This window comes from Pseudorca crassidens, chromosome 7, assembly GCF_039906515.1.
Source record: "Pseudorca crassidens isolate mPseCra1 chromosome 7, mPseCra1.hap1, whole genome shotgun sequence".
NCBI classification, from domain to species: Eukaryota; Metazoa; Chordata; class Mammalia; order Artiodactyla; family Delphinidae; genus Pseudorca; species Pseudorca crassidens.
In genome coordinates this window covers 115,778,003-115,796,841 of record NC_090302.1, presented here as the reverse complement: position 1 = coordinate 115,796,841, position 18,839 = coordinate 115,778,003, and the positions used below count along the sequence as shown (strand labels likewise).

Genomic DNA, 18,839 nt, shown 5'->3' with positions numbered 1-18,839 from the left:
GCATTATGAATGTGACCAGGAACTAACGGCAACACTGATTCATCCACTGCAGATCCAGGTGAGTGTAACTTGATACACACAAGATGACACTGATTAGCCCCTGTGTAAATGCATGTGGAGTGTATGCTAATATCCAGTAGGACAAAAGTACCTTGCAGTCTTTCTTTTCTATATTTTCCATACTAACTTCCAGCTAGAATTTTTTTTAAAAAACTATTGTGATCCTTTAAGATTGTATGAATTCTATGATAATTTGGGAGAAATGGATATTTTTATTCTTCTCACACTTTTCCATTTTGTTGACATTTTCTATTACTTCTTTCAATATGACTTGATTGCTTTATTTACAGAGGTCCTGTGCCTTTCTTGTGGACATTGTTTCTGAGCATTTTATTATTACTCTTATCTATTTTGGAAAGATTGTTTCCCAATTCTGTTTCTAGTCAAGTCTTGCCATCATACAGATAAATTATTGATTTTTGCGTTTATAGATTTTGTCAACTTTCACCTTAGCAAAACACCATCCAAAACCTGCCGAACAGGCAAAGCTCACTTTGTTGGATCTGCTGAAATAAGAAAGAAACATACCTTGGCAGAATCTTAGCCCCAAACAGGAAAAGCAGAGTGATGGGTTTTTAGGGTCTGTCTGGGTGACAGATTTTCAGACAAGCTTTTGGAGGTCGGGAACTCCTTGGGACCGGGCAGTGTGTGACACACAATAGCTTTACACTAACGCACATATGAGACTAAGTTTTGAGCCAAGTTTACTCAACAGTCTTGATAATTCAGGTATTTTAGTTGATTTATAGCTTATCTTCAGGGCTCAAGTATTTCCCAGAGCCAGGCTCTAACGTCTTTCATTTTTCTCAGTCTTCACACAGTGACAGGAAAGTATCCTGGGGATATATATTTTTAATCATGAGGAAAACCAAAACCCCATGGGTTTAAGGTCTCAGTCCCCCACCCCCTTGACATACTTGTCAGCCCAGGATGGGGATTACAACCCCATTGTCTGTGAACAGAAGCAATTTCAATCTTCACTGCTTTTGGGTGAGTTGTAGTTATATGATAAGGCTCTGCTGGTAGTTTTCCAGAATCTATTAGTGTCAGATTTTTTTTTCTTTTTGTTTGAAGATCGTTTGTTGGATCACCTGAAGGGACAAAGTCCATTTAGCAGTATTTTGGGATTTTAAATTTTTTAAAAAATATTTTTAAACATCTTTATTGGAGTATAATTGCTTTACAATGTTGTGTTAGTTTCTGCTGTATAACAAAGTGAATCAGCTATACGTATACATATATCCCCATATCCCCTCCCTCTTGCATCTCCCTCCCACCCCTCTGGGTGGTCACAAAGCACCGAGCTGATCTCCCTGTGCTATGCGGCTGCTTCCCACTAGCTACCTATTTTACATTTGGTAGTGTATATATGTCCATGCCACTCTCTCGCTTCGTAAAAATATGGAACACTTCACCAATTTGCATGTCAGTCTTGCACAGGGGCCATGCTAATCTTCTCTGTATCATTCCAGTTTTAGTATATGTGCTGCCAAAGCGAGTACTACCAGTATTTTGGACTTTGGCGATGACATATCTGAGCAAAGCAACGTGGAATAACACTAAGAAAGACATGAGTCACGGTTTGTAGTCCTATGTTAGGCAAGAGGCAAGGGTGCCCAAGCTCTACTTCCGTGACAAATTGCCTACAAAGTTGCCAAGTGTTGTCATTTTTCAGGCAGACACCTTCATGTCCAGGTTTGATGAGAATTTTATTTTTCTGACCACTTGATCCATTGTTTTACATGTCACTTAAAAAGCGCTTAGTGCTTGATTCCAATGACACAGAAAATCATCTTTCTTATTGCAACGCACTAGCATCACAGGAAGCTGGTTGTCATCCAAAGGAATATAAACAATAATTATATTGGATGTGCATCTTAATCAAAAGACACACACAAAGGAGTGACTAGAAGTATCAGAAGCAAAATTAAATATAGGGAACGTATACACATTGTAGATAAGAGGTTTGAGTATCTGTTAATAATCTAGGTCCTTAAGTAAGTGGAGAAGAAAGCGTGGATGAAAGGAAAGAAAAAAGGTGAGTAGATTGAGAGAGGACAGCCTGCCTCTGATATTTGGAGCTTGTTTTCTGGGTCTTATAGAGAAATTGTCCCCTGTGTGAGTTATCATCTTGGTCAGGATTCTTGGATAAGGTTTATGGCCCCTGAAAAACTGACTGAGAACTTCTTACGGTCCTGGCCTGAGATCTCTAGTTTTTCATGACTTCACAGTATCTTTAAATCTCTTCAGTTGTGAGGTGTAGATCTGAGTCTTAACACTTCACAGTTTTACGGTCCCTTTAGTTGTGACAACTCCTGGTAGCATCTATTTCATTAGGTTCAGTGCACACATTTTCGGATGAAATCTCCTGAAGCAAAATCAAAATTACAAGATTAGAATCACCTTTTGAGGAGGAACACAAAATTAATTTATAGTGATGTAATGATTAGTCTGGTGGTAAATAATACTAGAAGAAGTAAGGACACTGAAAATCTTCAGGGTTTCTTGAATCATATCGCAAAGGACATTACAGGAACTTAACGTACTTGACAAGCGAATTGGAACATAGTGATCAAAAAATATGTCTTTTCAAAGAAAGATTTTATAACCAATCTTTGAATATGAAAACAACCACTCTTTGAATATGAAAACAGTGCAAAGTCATTGAAATATGTTACTCTTTATGTATATATAATTAATTTAAGGCAACAGAAATTCATTTGGGGAGCAGGATTTTATTATTATTATTTTATTTATTTATTATTCTTTTTGCGGTACACGGGCCTCTCACTGCTGTAGCCTCTCCCGTTGCGGGCCACAGGCTCTGGACGCGCAGGCTCAGCAGCAATGGCTCACGGGTCCAGCCGCTCGGCGGCATGTGGGATCCTCCTGGACCGGGGCACGAACCCATGTCCCCCGCATCGGCAGGCAGACTCTCAACCACTGCGCCACAAGGGAAGCCCCCATGTAACTGTTGAATGGGAAAAAATTGTTTTCAATGAAAAGGTCAAGGAAGGAAGCAATATAAAAGTCCTTATAATTCCCCTAAGTCATCACTTTGAAAGTGAAAAACTTGAAATATTGCTGCATAGTAATGTGGTCAAGAGTTTGTGTGTTTAGAACAGAGATGGGGGCGTTGTGTGTGTGTGTGTGTGGGATGTGGGAGGTCCTCTGGGCTGGAATCTTGGTTTAGCTATTTTCCAACTGAATGACCCTGAGTCAGATTCCCCAAATAAGAAGTGGCAAATAATATGATTGCTCTGAGGATTGTTACAATAAAGTAATCCGAAGGAATGAAACATTTCTCTTTATTATGCCACAAAGCAAGAAGATAGCCTCTGAAAAAGTGCCTCTAAACAGGGAAGTGATTTTACAGGGTTTCTTGGAGAATTGGGGGGAAGGTTTTGTTACCAAATTAAGTCGTAGGGACCCTGCTTGGGCCCTAGCCTGGCTGAGGACTCTGCCTGGGCGGTGGAGGGTTCTGTCTCCTTTCAGTTAGGAGGCAAATAACAAAACCGAAGCTTAGATCGACACAGCACAGGCTTCATTCAGTGGCCAAAGAACGGAGAAGTGGGAGCTTAATTTACAGATAAACTTCTCACCCACCTGGAGAGAGTGGTTTAATTTTTTTTTTTTTTTTTTTTTTTTTTTTTGCGGTACGCGGGCCTCTCATCGTTGTGGCCTCTCCCGTTGCGGACGCGCAGGCTCAGCGGCCATGGCTCACGGGCCCAGCCGCTCCTCGGCATGTGGGACTTTCCCAAACCGGGGCACGAACCCGTGTCCCCTGCATCGGCAAGAGGACTCTCAACCACTGCCCCACCAGGGAAGCCGAAATGACTTAGTTTTAAAGAGTAAAGTCAAAGGGAGGGGGAGTGAGGTTAGTGATGGGATGAAGAGGCCTTCGGGGGAAGGGGCGGGTCTTTTTCAAGGGCCTGGGGCGCCACCTCCTTTTCATCGTATTTTGGGCCTTAATGCCGCCGGCAGGTGTGTCATCTGGTAGCCAATGTAGTAAAAATCAACGTATAATGAGATTCAGGTTCTGCTGGATGTTAGATTCATTGCCATCTTGGTCCCAGCTGGTTTACCTGGTGTTTTTGGTTTGTTTGTAGCTTCCTTTCTTATCTCTGGACCCTTTAATTTAAAGATTTATGTTCACTCCTGCTAAAGGTGGCGGTGGGCATGCTTTGAGCAAAGACCCGGAGCAGCTCTGGCAATAGTTGGAGACATTTTGAGAAGAAGCAGCGGAAATTCTGACAATGGAGACCAAGGTACAGTCTTAACAAATTTTAACAAGGCAGTCTTTTAATTTATGAGAGTAAGAACAAAAGATGCCTGGATTTTTTTGCTTGGGAAAAGTTATACATGGTTATTTATCAATAACAGCTGTATCTTGGGGTCAAGTGGAATTTTCTCATTGAGATAAATGGGGACTGGGAAAAACATTATGATAACAGGGAGATACAAGATAGTTCAAGAAAATATAGTTTGGGGGAATAAAATAAGTTTAAAAATGTAATGATCTTGGGGAAATGTCTGGTAAATAGCAGATGCTCTAATTCTATTAGCATTAGTTTTATAAATGATTGCTGTGATTTTTAAAGTTTTCCAGGAGAAATTATGCTTTTTTTTTTCCATTTACTTGTCTGGGTAACAAAGAATGAAGTTTTAAATATGTGAAGGATACATGATGGCAAAGGGGGCAGTAGGTGTTGGGTTTTGTTTTTTCTTAATTTATAAAATGACATTTTATATCTGTTAGGAGTTTTATATTTTTTAATTCTTCTAGAAGTAGAGCAATCCATTCATTTTGGGAAGCAAAAGCCGTCCAGGTGGGATTTAATGTGACTTTTAGTTAAACAAACGTAAAATACTATACACCTATTTTTCCTGAGTGAAAGAAGCCTGCCTGCCCCAGAGACACTGCCAAGTGTTCCGTGCAGCCTTCAAAGTCGTGCTTTCTTAGCTGGTGTAAATTGAATTTTGCCTTTGCGAGTTTCATTCTCTTTAGTAGAAAGTTTCTTTCCTTTATCTGGAATCGGTGTGTTAATTGTTGTTTGACAAGAGAAGTTAGGACTTCTGGGTTGTACCCAGTTGGCACAATTTTCCAGACCAGAGCTCCCCCAAGAGAAATACCCTCTTCAGCAGTAAGAAGGAAAGGTTGGGAAAGGAAGGGCCTCCTGTGGTGTTGTACAAGCAGACTGAGGTGTTAGGACCCACCTGAGATTTTGTTTGTGGCTGGTTAGCGTAAAAGTCAGGTACCTTGCTCACTGCCTGTGGTTTGTTTGGTTTGGTTTGTACCCTCATTACTTAGACTAGAATCCTGTAAGTGAGTGTTTTGTTCATTCCTCCTCTGCCCATAAAAGAATGTTCTGAGAAAGTGCCTTCCATGGCAGCCAGCCACCCCCGACCCCACCCCGTAAGGACCAAAATGACAGTGTGACTTCAGAAGAGCACCCCTGTGGCTCCCCACTTGTTCCGGGAGTTGGCCCAGCTACGGAAAACCCTCTGCCCCAAGCACTGAACACTCTCCCTTCTTTTGAAATGTCCCTTTGCGGTGAACCAAGGATGGCCAAATGCACCTGAAGACCAGATTGGAAGTCTCCCCATTTCCAAAAATCCCAGCTGAATAGAACACTTGCCAACCAGACATGCTCTCAGTGTTCCCCCTTATCCTCTATAAAATGTGCCATCCTTCCTAACATCTTTGAATCCCGCTGAAACAGAAGTGACGTATTTATGTATAAACAACTTTGTTCGTTATGTCTGGCCTTAGTTTTGTCCTTGACCGTTCACGGCAGCACTACCTTTAATAACCAGAACCCAGCACAACCACCTGGGCATCATCTGGAGGATGGATGAATAATGGAAAATAAACCAGTATTCGTACACGTTGGTTTACAACCTCAGGAGCTCCCCAGGGGAGATCTGAAACCTCCCTCCTTCCACATACTGCAAAAAAGCAACATACCGCAAAAAAAAAAAAAAAAAAAGAAGAAGAATGTGGTATATCTTGGTGAATGCTCCATGTGAGCTCCCAACCACTGTGCCACCAGGGAAGCCCAAGATATACCACATGCTAAGCCACAAACACATGTTAACAAATTAAAAAAAAATAGAAATCATATAACGTCTGCTCTCAGACTACCATGGAATTAAACTTGAAATTAGAAAGATAGCTGGGAAATCCTAAAATGTGTGGAGATTAAACAACACTCTTTTGTTTTGTTTTGTTTTGCTCGCGTTACGCGGGCCTTTCACTGTTGTGGCCTCTCCAGTTACGGAGCACAGGCTCCGGACGCGCAGGCTCAGCAGTCATGGCTCACGGGCCCAGCCGCTCCGCGGCATGTGGGATCTTTCCGGACTGGGGCACGAACCCATGTCCCCTGCATCGGCAGGCGGACTCTCAACCAATGCGCCCAAGCAACACTCTTTTAAAGAACACATGAGTCAAGGAGAAAATCTCAAGAGAAATTAAAAATATATTTTGAACTAAATGAAAATGAAAACAGCTTATCAAAATTTGTGGTATGCAGCAAAAGCAGTTCTTAGAAGGAAAGTAATAACATTTGATGCATTTATGAACAAAGATCTAAAATCAATAATCTAAGTTTATACCTTAGGAAACAAGAAATAGAAGAATAAATTAATTCCAAGAAATCAAATGAAAAGAAATAATAAGAATTAGGGCAGAAATCAATGAAATTGAAAGCAAGAAATCAACAAAGAAAAACCAATGAAACCAAAACTGGTTTTTTGAAAAGATGAGCCTCTAGCCAGGTTGACTGAGAAAAAAAAGAGAGATGGCACAAATGACTGGAATCAGTAATAAAAGAGGAGACATCATTACAAACCCTATGGACATTAGAAGTATTAAAGGAATACTATGAACAACTCTATGCCCACACATTTGATAACCTAGATGATATGGACCAATTCCTTCAAAGATACAGTTTACAAAACTCACACAAGAAGAAATACACAATCTGAATAAGCCTGTATCCATTACAGAAATTGAATCAATAATTAATAATATTCCAAAACAGAAAGCACCAGACCCAGATGGGTTCACTGGTGAATTCTACCAAACATTTAAGGTAGAAACTACACCAATTCTCTACTAAAATTGGAGTATAGCTGATTTACAATGTTGTGTTAGTTTCTGCTGTACAGCAAAGTGAATTAATTATACATACAAATATATCCACTCTTTTTTAGATTATTTTCCCATATAGGTCATTACGGAGTATTGAGCAGAGTTCTCTGTGCTATACAGTAGGTCCTTATTAGTTATCTATTTTATATATACTGGTGTGTATATGTCAATCCCAATCTCCCAATTTATCCTTCTCACCCTTTCCCCCTTGGTAACCATAAGTTTGTTTTTTACATCTGTCACTCTATTTCTGTTTTGTAAATAAGTTCATTTGTACCATTTTTTTAAGATTCCATATATAAGCGGTATCATATAACATTTGTCCTTCTCTGTCTGACTTACTTCACTCAGTATGACAATCTCTAGGTCCATCCATGTTGCTGCAAATGGCATTGTTTCGTTCTCTTTTATGGCTGAATAATATTCCATTGTATACACACACACACACACACACACACACACACACACACACACACACACCACATCTTCTTTATCCATTCATCTGTCGATGGACATTTAGGTTGCTTCCAGGTCTTCGCTATTGTAACTGGTGCTGCAATGAACATTGGGGTGAATGCATCTCTTCAAATTATGGTTTTCTACAAGTATACGCCCAGGAGTGGGATTGCTGGATCATATAGTAGCTCTCTTGTTAGTTTTTTAAGGAACCTCCATACTGTTTTTGCATAGTGGTTCTTACCAATTTACATTCCCACCAACAGTGTAGAAGGGTTCCCTTTTCTCTTTACCCTCTCCAGCAGTTACTGTTTGTAGATTTTTTTGATGATGGCCTTTCTGACCTGTGTGAGGTGATACCTCATTGTAGTTTTGATATGCATTTCTCTAATAATTAGTGATGTTGAGCATCTTTTCATGTGCTTTTTGGCCATCTGTATGTCTTCTTTGGAGAAATGTCTATTTAGATCTGCCCATTTTTGATTGGGTCATTTGTTTTTTTTGATATTGAGCTGCATGAGCTGTTTGTATATTTTGGAGATTAGACCCTTATCGGTCAATTCATTTGCAAATATTTTCTCCCATTCTGTGGGTTGTCTTTTCATTTTGTTTATGGTTTCCTTTGTTGTGCAAAAGCTTTTAAGTTTAATTAGGTTCCACTTGTTTATTTTTGTTTTTATTTTCATTTCTCTAGGAGGTGGGTCAAAAAGGATCTTGCAGTGATCTACAATATCTTTTAGACGATAGAAGCAGAGGGAATACTTCATAACTTATTTGAGGCCAGCTTTGCCCTAATAACAAAATCGTACAAAGTTATTACAGGAAAAGAAAACTACAGACCAATATCTCTCATGAATATAAATTCAAAAATCTTCGTGAAAATATTAGCAAATGAAACCCAACAACATACAAAAAAAATTATGCACCACAATCAAGGGTGGTTTATCTCAAGTATGCAAAGCTGGTACAACATTTGTATTAATTTTAATTTTCTAAAGAATAATAATCCTGGTTGACCACATCTGGCTTTTAAATTTATCTTGTTACGTAGAAAGATAGAAAAAGAACAATAACTCAAAAGTATGGCCCAAGGGTTTTCACTTCTGCGCTTGCTGTGTTTGTGTCTCCCCCAAATTCCTGTGTTGAAATCCTAATGCCTATGTGATGGTCTTAGGAAGTTGGGCCCTGGGGAGATGCTTAGTCGCAAGCGTGGAGCCCTCAGGAATGGGGTTGGTACTTTTACAGAAGGGACCCACAGAGCTCCCTCCCTGCTTCCTCCCTGTGAGGTCCACATTGGACACAACTCTGTCCCTGACCACACTTGGGCGTCCAGCCTCCAGAACTGTCTGCTGTTTGTAAGACACCCAGGCTGTGGTCTTTTGTTATAGCGGCCGGAACGGACCAAGCCACCTCCCCTCACTCTACTCCCATGAAAAACGTTGTGTGTGTGTGTGTGTGTGTTTGTGTGATGCAGAATTAAGACCACTGACTCTCACATTTTCCAGGGATGAGCCCTAGCAGATGATCAGACAGGCACGGTTTCCTCCCTCCTGGCTCTTTGCTCCAGACATTTCATTGTAATGAGGGTGGTACTCTCTCAACCATTCTGTGCTGAGAACCACAGTAGGCACTAAAGGTCTGAAACTCCTGGTTAGGTGGCCTGTGGGTGTGGGGAAAGTGGGCCTGCTGGGGTCCTGGGCTCTAGGCGCCAGCTGATGTAGGCGTGTTCTCCATGTTGTCACGTCCGCCCGGCCGGAGACCATCATGAAGGAGTTGGTAATGAAGTCTGCTTGGTCCTCTCTTGATCTCTGTTTTCCTTGGGAATCTCGAGCAAGTGTTCAGGTGTCCTGGATTTGAGAGGCAGATCAAATCACACACACTCATCTTCAGCAACTTCCATGTAAAAGCAGGTCTGGTGGAACGGCAGGCCAAGAATAAGTTACCATCCAGGAGTGCTTGCTCGAGTTTTGTTTTGTCTTTAATGGTGTCAGTAAGAGAGTGCCCTGGATTCTGTCTGACACCACTCAGAGAATTCTTTCTCTCCAACAGATAAATATATCCATTCTGAAACAGCCTTTGCAAACAGCGCTAAACATAAAACTAACCAGCAGAAATTGACAGTTACAGCTAGAGCTAGAGGGCTTCACCATTCCTTGTTACATATTTAAAATGCTGTTTTGATAATAAATCCTTCAAATCAAAGCAAACAGTATGTTCCCAGCTTCTGTTTTATTTTAGGTCTTGCGTTACTAAAAATGTGTGCAGTCAGTGAAGAGCTGGCAAGGCTGGAGTATGAAGGACTTTGCTGCAGTTTGGTGATAGGATCATTTTAATAGGCTGAATCTCCAGTTCTAGCTTCTGAGAACTCAATGTGTGCATCAGCTTTTTTTTTTTTTTTTTTTTTTTCCCAGTACGCGGGCCTCTCACTGTTGTGGCCTCTCCTGTTGCGGAGCACAGGCTCCGGACGCGCAGGTTCAGCGGCCATGGCTCACGGGCCCAGCTGCTCCGCGGCATGTGGGATCTTCCCGGACCGGGGCACGAAGCCGTGTCCCCTGCATTGGCAGGTGAACTCTCAACCACTGTGCCACCAGGGAAGCCCTGTGCATCAGCTTTTATTCTCTCTATAAAATTTAGTTTAAAAAATTAACTAAATAAAATAATTGTTACATGATTACATGCATATAAATGCATGTGAAAGAGAAAGGAAAATGCAATTAGCTGTGGTCACACAGCCTGGAATGGACACATTTCTACATCAATTATTGTTATCTGGAGCTTCCTTCTCGCAGGGAAAATAGATTCCTTTTCTAGTCAAGATTTCTCCTGTCAGTTGGTTTGTTTGAAGTTTTATTAGAGTTTTGATAAGAACAATAGCTTGCAACACTAAGGGGTTTATTACCAAGAGGAGATATATTGCAGTATATTAAACAGGCAAGAGCTTGTGCTTTGGACTGAGGGATTTTTTTTTCTACATGAAATTCTGTGGGCATTTACCCTAGTTCTCTAGATGAAAAATGCTTACCCATGCTCCTTGATATCATGACTACTAGCTTATTCAGAGGCATGAGACTTAACTGAAGGAATAGCACTGAAATTGGGTTTATAGGAAGTTGTAAAGCTCCATGTGCCCAAAGGAACAGAGTTACAAGATACTGCTTGTTGTTCTGAGGACAAAGAGTCTTACTTTGGCTTAGATGTGGATTATCTGACTATCCTTTTTATGCAGTCACCAACTGTGGAAGACAGAAAGATCTGCTGCTTCTTTCTCATGTCCTCAAATTACTGAAATTATTTGATAAAGGAAAACAGTAATTTAAAATACTAGCAAGACTGGATCTAGTCAGCAATTTTCCAATTAAAAATCCCATGGCAACTAGCTAATTTCCTCTTTCATTGGCTGGACAAATGTTTTAATCTATTGTTCTGTGCCTGTCTTAGACTTAACAGTGATACATTTTGCCAAAGCAAAGCAAATATTAGTTATGTGCATGCGTATCTAACTACTGCCTATCTATGTAAATACCACCTACATGACATTTTAAAAATGTATTAAATAGCATCCCTGAATGTTAACACTGCTGGAGAAATCTAATTCCAAGGTTATCATCATTATAATGCCATTAAATATTTAGTACTCTCTCCCTGAGATTGACAAAATAACAATGTTTGCATCAGAGTTTCTTCTGTTCCTTTTTTTTCATAATATCACCTTTCAGTTTTATCTGAAATGAATAATTTGCTAGAAATTCTCAATTGATGAGAATTAAGAACCTTTCAAAACATCACGCAACTTTCTGCCTCTCTGTTAATTTTTATGAGTGAAAGATACAAATAGATACAAAAATACGTAAAGATCCCTGACTTGTGTCCTATCTATGGGACAGGCTGGATTAACTAAAATAAGAAGAAATAACCTTAACCTGATTTAACTGATATGTAAGTTGTTAATCCACTGCCAATATTTAAGCATTAATGCTTCTGTCAGTTACAGGAGATATGGGGTTAAAAAGAAAAGTTAGTTCAGTCATAACGTAGTCATCTCTTAAAATTTCATAAACATCCTGAGGTTCTCAAGTTAATATTTTTTGAGGTGATTTTCCAAATTAGGATTAACAGGTTTTCATGATGCTTATCTAAGAAGTATTCATGGATTTAAAATGATTGTAAACAATTCAATTTGTTTCCCTTTAATAAATCCTTAATATCACTTAAATTCAAAGGCTCTGTGGAGTAATTATGAGTATATATATATATATAGTTATTGCCCTTGAAAATCTTACAATAAAGTGGGCAGATAATGTGTTCTCAAAGATAAGAGAGATATAGAGGAACATGGATACACAGTTACATGTAGATATATAGAGAGATATGGAAATAATTCCATGATAATGTACAAGCAGTTGCATAAATGTGAAAAAGATCACACAATCACAGAAGTGATCAAGAAAGAAAGAAAAGCAGAGGTACATTTTTCTATTTTTATTTTTTTAATTTTGATTTTATTTACAATGTTGTGTTAGTTTCTGCTGTACAGCAAAGTGATTCAGTTATATATATGCATACATTCTTTTTTATATTCTTTTCCATTATGGTTTATCACAGGGTATTGAATATAGTTCCCTGTGCTATACAGAAGGACCTTGTTGTTTATCCATTCTATATATAATAGTTTGCATCTGCTAATCTCAAGCTCTCAATCCATTCCACCCCCACCCCACCTCCCCATTGGCAACCACAAGTCTGTTCTCTATGTCTGTGAGTGTGTTTCTGTTTCATAGATAAGTTCATCTGTGTCATATTTTAGATTCCACATATAAGTGATATCATATGGTATTTGTTTTTCTCTTTCTGACTTACTTTACTTAGTATGATAATCTCTAAGTCCATCCATGTTGCTGCAAACGGCATTTTTCATTCTTTTTTATGGCTGCATAGTATTCCACTGTGTTTTTGTACTACATCTTCTTTATCCATTCGTCTTTTGATGGACATTTAGGTTGTTTCCATGTCTTGGCTATTGTGAATAGTGCTGCTATAAACATAGGGGTGCATGTATCTTTTTAAATTATATTTTCGTCCAGATACATGCCCAGGAATAGGATCGCTGGATCATATGGCAACTCTATTTTTAGTTTTTTGAGGAACCTCCATACTGTTCTCCATAGTGGCTGCATCAACTCAACTTACACTCCTACCAACAGTGTAGGAGGGTTACCTTTTCTCTACAACATCTCCAGAATTTCTTGTCTGTAGACTTTTTGACGATGGCCATTCTAACTGGTGTGAGGTGATACCTCATTGTAGTTTTGATTTGCATTTCTTTAATAATTAGCGATGTTGAGCATCTTTTCATGTGCCTGTTGGCCATCTGTATGTTTTCTTTGCAGAAATATCTATTCAGGTCTTCTGCCCATTTTTTGATTGGGTTGTGTTTTGTTGTTGTTGAGTTGCATGAGCTGTTTGTATATTTTGGAAATTAAGTCCTAGTCAGTCACAACATTTGCAAATATTTTCTCCCATTCTGTTGGTTGTCTTTTTTTGTTTATGGTTTCCTTTGTAGTACAGAAACTTGTAAGTTTGATTAGGTCCCATTTGTTTATTTTTGGGAAAAGCAGAGATAGAATTTAAATGAGAATTCTTCCTAGGTTTACACACAGGTTCTTGAACTCCAAACTGATATAAATTATTTTTAAAACACCATGAAAGAAACAGCCAAATTTTAACAAATTTGAAAGTAAGGATAAGAGGATAACCGCTCTAGGCAAATTCTATTAAAGTATATATATATATTATATATATATATATATTTTTTTTTTTTTTGTGGTACACGGACCTCTCACTGTTGTGGCCTCTCTCATACGCGCAGGCTTAGTGGCCATGGTTCACGGGCCCAGCTGCTCTGCGGCATTTTAGATCTTCCTGGACCGGGGCACAAACCCGTGTCCCCTGTATCGGCAGGCGGACTCTCAACCACTGCGCCACCAGGGAAGCCCCTAAAGTATATTTTAATGGTAGAAATAGTGCTTTAAAGGTCCTAATGGCTTTGGGTTTCTAGTTCTTTTTTTTTTTCTTTTTTTAAAATTTATTTATATATATATTTTTATTTATTATTTATTTTCGGCTGCGTTGGGTCTTTGTTGCTGCGCGAGGGCCTTCTCCAGTTGCTGCGAGCGGGGGCCACTCTTCGTTGCGGTGAGCGGGCCTCTCGCTGCAGCGGCCTCTCCCGTTGCGGAGCACGGGCTCTAGGGTGCTCCGGCTTAAATAGTTGTGGCCCGTGGGCTCCAGAGCGCAGGCTCAGCAGCCATGGCGCAGCGCACGGGCTTAGTTGCTCCACGGCATGTGGAATCCCCCTGGACCAGGGATCGAACCCATGTCCCCTGCATTGGCAGGCGGATTCCCAACCACTGTGCCACCAGGGAAGTCCGGGTTTCTAGTTCTTGATCCCCTGGAGAAAGAGCTGTCAAATGCAGACCTGGGAAATGCACACGCAGCATGAGAAACCCATTTGAGTTTAGTGCAATAACAGAGAGCAAACAAAATCTGAAACTAGAAAGTAAAATCAAGAAGTAGTTTAACTTCAAGTTTGGTCAAGTTTGATATAACTGCTTCCATTCCTGCACATAGAGATGGAGGAAAATAATATAAAGAAAAAACAAAATAGATGGAAACGATTAATGGTGCAGAGTGAGGTGTTGAAACCACGTGCTGGTGATATTTTTCTGTAGGTGGTTTCCCTGGCACAGTCTACCTTTACACTTGCTTTTTAAAAACAGTTGAGAGTGCCCTCATTCATTTCTAAAAAGCAGCCTAGTTTAGTAGATAAAGCATATGGCCACCCTGGGAAACTCCATACATTGTGGTGAATTCAGTTCCAGTGAGGCAGAGAAAGTGACCATGAGAAACAAACTGGGGTTGTGCTCAGTATTCAACCCTGAGCACTGAGAGGGCTCCCTCAGCTGGGGAAGGAGCCCAGGGGAGAAGATGCAGGTACAGCCCAGAGACCAGAGAGACTGTTCTAGTCTATTCAGTGAGATCAGCGCACAGCTCTGAAAGAGCCTCAAGTGTTTCTTGTTGGAATGCAGGAATAAAAGCCAGGGCAGCTAACTACAAAACCAAAAAATTGCAAAACTGAAAATAAATCTTTGACAAAATGAGCCTATACATCAAAATTCCATAATGAATAATCTTATGCTGAGAAATATGATACAGAACCATGACAAAATAGAATCTATCACAAAATGTGGGGAGGGTTTTGGGAACTGGAGGAGGGTGGGAACAGGGGACAGAATAGTGATAAACAGCCTTATGGGGTAACTAGTTACTCAAGTATTTGCGTAGTTGGATGGTAACTTGAAGCATAGGGCTTCGTGAGTCAACATAAACTGACAGCGAGGAATCAGGCAGGATCTTGGTGATTTCCATGGTGCTGTTCAACATTTAGATTGTTTTTCTTTTATCAGGGCTGATATATTCAAATCATAAAAACTCCCCAGGTTTTTCTTCATATCATCACTTTTCTTCCTTTTTACCTTCCTCTTTATCCTCATTATTTACAACTCTCCTGTTTTTCATTTCTCCTCATGTATCAAAATCTATTCTGAAAATGACCTGGTATTGATGTTATTTACAAAACAGTAGAAACATCTGCATATTACGTTCCATGGGTAGTTCAAAGGGATGCCTCCTCATTGAAACGCAGCACTGAATAAAAGCCACACCTTATAGTGAAAAGAGAATTTCGAGTTTTAGGCCTCCGGGGAAGCATTGAGGGAATAATAATGTTTTCCTCACGCCCTCTGGGGCCAATAGGAAATTACCAGTCATTCTTTCTTCAGAGTTTATTATTACAGATCTGTTTATAGTCATCCATTTCCATGCTCTAAAAAACACAAAGCATTAATGCTAACCCACTGGCTTTACCTAATTGAGTCTTCAGATCTCAAACTGCAATCTAAGAAGAGGACATTTTAAGTTTCAGGAATAAGTAAATGTTATAACCAGATCTTATCATCCTTGTGAGTAAACTTACTGATGAGCTTTTTGCTCTAGAAAAATCAGGGATATACGCTACTAAATCTAACAGTATTGTCATCTTTGAAATGTATTACTTTCTACCACCTTTTCCAGCTGACCCACATGAATTTACATCATGTAAAATCTGTGTTTATCATTAACCCTTATATTAAAATTATTTTAAAGTATTACATTTTCTTTCATATTTATTTACCATTGAAAAATATGAAAGATGCTCTCACTACATTGTTATCCCAGTGGGGAAAAAATACTTCCAAGAAACCAGTTGTCACTAAACAAATTATAATCAAGGGAATCTCTCCAAAGCCATAAACTATTTAAAAAATGTATAAAATGCATTAACAAAGATGTTATTTGTTTGTTGTCTGTAAAATATCTTAGCTCTCAAATGTATATTTTGAGACGTTGTTACAAACCAGTTCTGGCCAGTGTATTCCTGCAGCATAAGCAGTGGGCTCTGCCGTATCTGGACCTTTGGAGCAGCCGAGACCTGAACCCACATTCCTCCAGCTAGGTCTGAGCAACTGCCTTCCACTCACAGCACATTACCTTCCTACCTGCAGGTGTATAACTACACTATACAGAGTAATGAGTCTTCCCTTTCTTAGTCTTTTCCTTCAAGTCTTGGCTATTCTTAGCCCTTTACATTTCCATGTAAATTTCAGAAGCAGCTTGTCACTTTCAAAAATATCTAGGATTTTAACTGACATTGCAATGAATCTAAGGTCACTAGCCAATCTGTCTTTTTTTCCCTCCGATTTTGAGTCTTCTGATAGTGGCTTTATGTATGTCATCTAGGGTATTTGGTTATAATTAGCAGGAGGAGTAGGGAGGAATGCATTTACTCTATCTTGCCCGGATCCAGAAGTACTTTAATGTTTTAAAATCTTATTATAGAGAAAGACTTTCAGAGAAAGGCACAGCCTATAAATGAACGCCTAGCCGTATAATTCTGTAAGTGTCTTTAAATCTCAATAAGAAGGCCACAACGCAACATTAAAATAGGACAAAGTATATTCATAAAATAAACAAAATTACGAACATTACTAAAAAAAAGTCACAAGTCAAATCAAAGCATTTATGGAATACCACTTGTCACCTATAAGATTGGCTAATAATGAAATATTTTATAACATTCAATATTAGAAAATGTGTAGGAAAATGACCACATTCATGAATGTTAGTAAACATAAAAAATTACAGAGGACATTTATAGAGGGTAATTTGGACTGTTTTGAATTTGAGGTGCTTTTTTTTTTTTTTTTGCGGTACGCGGGCCTGTCACTGTTGTGGCCTCTCCCTCTGCGGAGCGCAGGCTCAGTGGCCATGGTTCACAGGCCCAGCCGCTCCGTGGCATGTGGGATCTTCCCGGACCGGGGCACGAACCCGTGTCCCGTGCATCGGCAGGCGGACTCTCAACCACTGCGCCACCAGGGAAGCCCTGAGGTGCTTTTTGATCCAGCAATTCTACTTCTAGGAATTTATCTTGCAAATATTTACATACATGTGGAAATGACATGGATAATTTTATTCATTGTAGCGTCGCTTGTAATAGAGAATAATTGAATACAAAATTTATGTCCATAATAAATATTGTATTAATTATTTGTTATATATCTCCCCTTATTAGAAACTCTGCGAAGGCAGAAAGAGTATTGGATTGTTTCCTGCTATATATTCAGTGCTGAATATAAAGTAGTAAATAAATATGGAATAAATGAATGAAACAACTAATAAGGAAGGTACAAACACATTATAAAATACTGTGCAGCCATGTATACTCTATGCATAATAAGATGGTGTATACTGATACACACTGAGTTTTTAGTAGTGAATAACCCTAAAGATGGCTGAGGAGGTATCATGAGGTTTCCTTTTTAACACGTATTTCTGTCAAGTTTGAAGATCTTTACATGAAGTATTATTAACTATTATTGAGTACCAAGAGTGAATCTCTGAGCTGGACCAGAGCTAAATCCCTCCTGCTACACCCATCACTCTATGTAGACAAAAGGAACAGTGAATTTTGCTCGCCACTATAGATACAGTGTCTCTGGTCACATTCTGAAATCTCTCTCAACTTCCTCTGCTTTCTAGACTAAGATCTCATTTTTAAAAGGGTCAATCACTTCAACCAGAATGCTTAAAAACAGAGTTTCCTCATCCCTAAAGAGAGGTAGTTTCAGAATAAAAATACCAATGAGTTTGCATGAAATACTGAAGAAATGTATTTTCTATCATCTCCAGCATTACTTCATAATAAATCAAACACAGACAAATGAAACAGAATCATTGCAAATTTGGAGCAACATCAGAAAGGCTAAATAAATGGTTAGTGTTGCATAAAAACATTAAATAAGCCTTTTCAAACTTCCAAATATAAGACTCCAAAATATATCCTTAAGTATGCTTGACTATGGACATACCATAGTCAAGTGCTCAACTGAGCACCGAGATTAAATACACGATTGCTCTCTTTTTAAGAAACCGGAACTGCATCAAAATCAGCAGGACGTCATGTCTCAGAACCAGGTGGAGAACAAATCCAGTCAGGTCTCAGGTGCAGTAAAATGGGAAGGATTTGTTGCCACAGCAAGTTTTGATTCCTGGAAGCAAAGACGGGCCAGCTGAGCTGCAAATAGTGCCTTTCCCACATTTCTGTTAAGAATAAAAGTCTGAAAGGTCAACGTGTCCCTTTAGGCAACAAAATTAAAAAGATGAGGGAAAAGTTTAATTAGAAAGAATATGTGACTTTTTAAATAAAATGACTACCATTAAAATACATGAATATAAAGCTATAAAGTGATTAATAAAACCACTAGAAAAATTCTAATGCCAATTGTCTTCACATCTTTCATAAATATTAAGTAAAGAAATGTCATAAGTATATACAGGATATTTTTAGTTCATCTTTTTAAATTTAATTTTTTTATATTACAGTTGATTTACAATGTTGTGTTAGTTTCAGGTGTACAGCAAAGTGAATCATTTATACATATATTGACTCTTTTTTAGATTCTTTTCCCATATAGGTTATTACAGAGTACTGGGTAGAGTTCCCTCTGCTATACAGTAGGTCCTTGTTGATTATCTGTTTTATATATAGTAGTGTGTATGTTAATCCCAAACTCCTAAA

General features: G+C 39.0%; 1 non-coding gene across 1 annotated transcript; it reads right to left on the bottom strand.

Moving 5' to 3' along the window:
• Nucleotides 1-1,455: 1,455 nt before the first annotated feature.
• Nucleotides 1,456-1,562, bottom strand: LOC137228485 (U6 spliceosomal RNA). The gene has a single exon (XR_010945275.1). It is a non-coding gene; the product is annotated as a U6 spliceosomal RNA (small nuclear RNA).
• Nucleotides 1,563-18,839: the final 17,277 nt, after the last annotated feature.